Source organism: Nicotiana tomentosiformis, chromosome 11 (assembly GCF_000390325.3).
Source record: "Nicotiana tomentosiformis chromosome 11, ASM39032v3, whole genome shotgun sequence".
Classification (NCBI taxonomy): Eukaryota; Viridiplantae; Streptophyta; class Magnoliopsida; order Solanales; family Solanaceae; genus Nicotiana; species Nicotiana tomentosiformis.
The window spans coordinates 15,735,825-15,738,897 of NC_090822.1; positions in this window are offsets into that span (position 1 = coordinate 15,735,825).

Consider the following 3,073-nt stretch of genomic DNA (forward strand, 5'->3'; position numbering starts at 1 on the left):
GTTTTAACTTCAAACAAAGTAATTGTAAGTGTGATTTGCTACCGAACTTTGTGTTCGCTGAAACACTGGGGTTTGAAGTACCGCTACACCAGTGTGTTATTCGTTCTATCCTGGGAGGAAATAATCCATAACCTTGGGTACTAGGAGGGGATTAAATTCCTTAAGGAAATACTGTGAATTCAGTGGGCTCGAATTAATTACTGTTTCATTACGATAACTTATATTTTGCAGAATTATTATTTACAAATACAGTAATATTGGCGGGACTAACAACTTGTACATTGCAGAAGTCGTGAAAGTATGAAGAAGTTTCTTAAATTCCATTTTAGTATCTTGAGATTCTTTAGTTGAAATGTATATCCAATGGCATAAATCTTCTCACAAAAATGATGGAAGTGGAAAACATGTCAACCTAGTATATAAGTTCTCATAAAGAATTTCCTATTAACTCATTGATAGAGCAAATGAAATAAACAAAAAAGATATAACGATAAAAATGAATCATTCTTTTTATAACAGACTATAATAAAAATATAACGATTCGACTGGTCGTTTTACTTTATAGATCCCATTTTTCCTAATTAAGACTCTCTGTATGTACTTTTACTGTTTTATGACTTGCGGGGATGGTTAGTTCTGCTTTGGAAGGGTTCGGGTTGAAATCGAAACACTTAGTTCCTTAATATTGGCTTTAAATGGTTAGGTTTGACTTGAGTCAATGTTTTGAGTAAACGACCTCGGAACCGGGATTTGGCTGTCCCAATAGGTTCGTATGATAATTTTGGACTTGGGCGTATATTCGAATCGGGTTTCGGATGACTCGGGAGCATTTCGACGCTTAATATTGAAAGTTGGCGCGTTGAAGGATTTCAAAAGTTTCGTTTGGAGTAGTTTTTGGTGTTATCAAGGTCTGTTTGGTATTTCGAGCCTGGGAACAGTTCCATATGGTGATTTAAGACTTACATGCAAATTTTGGCGTCATTCCGCGATCACGAAGAAGGAATGCTTGTGCAGAGACTTGTTTTAAAAACGGGACTTAGGCCATTTTCTCTCATTTTTTATTTCCTTGGCCGATTTTGGAGCTTTTTGGAGAGACCTTGCTATTGAAGGTAAGTAATTCATACCCAACGTAAGATTAATACATAGATCATGGGTAGATTCTAACATGTAAAACGTGAAAATTTTAGGAGATTGTTGAAAAACCTAGGTTTTGATAAAAATGGGATTAAACCACGAAAATGATTATGGAATTAGGTAAAAATTATATATTTGAGTTCGTGAGGTTATGGGTAATATTTATCTTCGAAAATTTCCTGAATCCGGACACGTGGGCCCAGGATAAATTTTAAGAATCTTCCCATTTGGATTGGGTAATCACTCTAATAGTTAAATTATGAACTTGTGAGTGTATATTGATTGATTTATAAAATATTTGACTAGCTTCGGATTGTTCGGCACCAAGCTGAGACCTTAGAGTGAATTTGTGGGCCGGAAAGTGAGCTTCGGGATGAGGTAAGTCTCTTGCCTAACCTTGTAAGAGGGAATTTATCCCATATGTATTTTAAATTAATATTTGCTTCTAATTATGGGGCTATGTACGCACGAGGTGACGAAAGTCCGTGCGTAGCTACAAATCATTCTTAAGTCCGGGTAGTTTTAGGACCCAAATCATGAAATATTTGTATTGTCTGCACTCTAGTTATTAATTTAAGTGCCTAAATTATATTGAAACTTGATAAAGGATTCGTAAAGATCGAATTTCACTTACTTAGAGCTTTGGCGGGTTACTTGACCGTTAATAGAAAGTATGTCTCCTTGTGTATTAGTCTTTTGATAGCTCTTAAATCGGATGTTCATAGAGTATTCTCTCTTTTTGTGGAGCGGGTCAAACGCCTCGGCAGTATAATAGATGCATCTATGGTTTGTGTTGTTCGACCCTCGACAGTATACGCATTATTCTGGATCGGGTCGTACGACTTCGGCATAAATCGTGCGTGAAAATTCTTGGAGCCCAATTACACTTGATATTATATTTATGATTTTAGAGGTTATAATTTATTTATTGGCCCGAAATTATTGGAGTTAGCATGTGTTAGTTGGAGATCTTTAAATTGACTATCAGTTAAAAAATCATTTATTCATTGTTTGCTATTGTATTATAATTATTATTCACATATTCCATGCCTATTTAGAATTTTTGTATTTTATTTGTTGGCCCATAGTAAGTGTCGATGTCGACCTCTCATCACTACTTTTTCGATGTTAGACTGGATACTTATTGGGTACTGTTGTTTATGTACTCACGCTATACCTCTGCACTAATCGTGCAGGATCTGAGGCAGGTGCATCTGGCAGTCATTCAGGCGCGCACCCCCGTTATCCCGAGGCATAGCGGTGAGCTGCTTTCTGAGTCCGTTCTGCAGCACCCGCAGTCTCTCTTTTGTATTTACTTTCTATCTATCTTATTTCAGACAGTAGCATAGGTGTTTTGTATATTCTACTAGTTGCTCATACACTTGTGACATCGGGTCTTGGGAATATGCTAGTAGACACTTTATGATTTTGGGTATTTATTTCACCGTATCTTGCTCTTTCATTGGTTCACGTTTTACTTTACTATAATTTTATACTTCTTATTTACTTAATAAATAAAAATCAACTATTTTAAAATTATTAAAAAGAATAAATATATGCCTAGTTTTCCGTTGACTTGGCTAGCGATGATGTTGGACACTATTATAACCAATAGGAAAAATTGAATCGTGAAAAAGAAAATAATGTCACATAAACCGAAAGGGAGGGAGTCTCGCATAAGTACCGCCCAGATAAGTGCTCTTCATCCGCGTAGCCACTATTAAGTTTTCATCCGTGTAGCCAATGAAACCTTATAATATCGCATCATCGCCTGACAGCACTCTTCTAACATCTCTTTTCCTTTCTTTTTTTTTCTATTTGTCCTATTTGTTTATTTTCTCTTCCCAAATTAATGTGACTATGTGACAAAAAGTCAAAGTCATCACGTGGGTTTATAATCCTTACTTTTTCCCCCCTCTTTGCCTTATTTTTGTCCGAA